This window comes from Anarrhichthys ocellatus, unplaced genomic scaffold (genome assembly GCF_004355925.1).
Source record: "Anarrhichthys ocellatus isolate YVR2014 unplaced genomic scaffold, GSC_Weel_1.0 scaffold98, whole genome shotgun sequence".
In the NCBI taxonomy this organism is placed as follows: Eukaryota; Metazoa; Chordata; class Actinopteri; order Perciformes; family Anarhichadidae; genus Anarrhichthys; species Anarrhichthys ocellatus.
The window spans coordinates 62,186-63,451 of NW_022280128.1; the positions used below are offsets into that span (position 1 = coordinate 62,186).

The 1,266-nt window shown below is 53.5% G+C and overlaps 1 protein-coding gene across 3 annotated transcripts in view; it reads left to right on the plus strand.

Annotated features, from left to right (window-relative positions):
• LOC116399039 (mitogen-activated protein kinase kinase kinase 7-like) overlaps positions 1 to 1,266 on the plus strand; it is a 19,292-nt gene that overhangs the window by 13,710 nt on the left and 4,316 nt on the right. The gene's annotated exons all lie outside the window — the stretch shown is intronic.

A 1,266-nucleotide genomic window follows, 5' to 3' on the forward strand; every position in this document is an offset into this window, starting at 1 on the left:
ACAAACATACAAACTACAAATCAGAAAGTAATGTGAACACTACAAATATACAAACTACAAACCAGAAAGTAATGTGAACACTACAAATATCCATCCATCCATCCATCCATTTTCCTCCGCTTATCCGGGGTCGGGTCGCGGTGGCAACAGGCCAAGCAGGCTGACCCAGACTTCCCTCTCACCGGCAACATGTTCCAGCTCATTCTGGGGGATCCCAAGGTGTTCCCAGGCCAGCTGGGAGATGTAATCCCTCCAGCGTGTTCTGGGTCTTCCCCGGGGTCTCTTCCCAGTTGGACGTGCCTGGAAAACCTCCAGTGGGAGGCGTCCAGGAGGCATCCTAATTAGATGCCCGAACCACCTCAGCTGACTCCTTTCGACGCGAAGGAGTAGCGGCTCAACTCCAAGCTCCCTCCTGATGACCGAGCTCCTTACCCTATCTCTAAGGCTGAGCCCGGCCACCCTACGGAGGAAGCTCATTTCGGCCGCTTGTAGCCGCGACCTTGTCCTTTCGGTCACGACCCAGAGTTCGTGACCATAGGTGAGGGTAGGAACGTAGACAGAGTGGTAAATTGAGAGCTTTGCCTTCCGGCTCAGCTCCTTCTTCACCAAGACGGTCCGGTGCAGCACCTGCTTTACTGCTGCAGCCGCACCGATCCGTCTGTCAATCTCCCGCTCCATCTTACCCTCACTCGTGAACAAGACCCCGAGGTACTTGAACTCCTTCGCTTGAGGTAGGCACTCCGTCCCCACCTGGAGAGAGCAATCCACCGGTTTCCGGCAGAGCACCATGGCCTCAGATCTGGAGGTGCTAACTCTCATCCCCGCTGCTTCACACTCTGCTGCGAACCGCCCCAGTGAATGCTGGAGGTCATGCTCCGAGGAGGCTAACAGGACCACATCATCTGCAAACAGCAGAGAGGCGATCCCGAGACCCCCGAACCTGACATTCTCCACCCCCAGGCTGCGCCTAGATATCCTGTCCATGAAAGTCACGAACAGGACCGGAGACAAAGGGCAGCCCTGGCGGAGGCCAACACCCACCGGGAACGTGTCTGACTTATTGCCGAGAATGCGGACACAGCTCCTACTGCAGTCGTACAGAGACCGGATCGCCCGTTGTAATGGGACCGGCACCCCACAAATATACAAACTACAAATCAGAAAGTAATGTGAACACTACAAATATGCAAACTACAAATCAGAAAGTAATGTGAATACCACAAACTACAAATCAGAAAGTAATGTGAATACTACAAATATACAAAC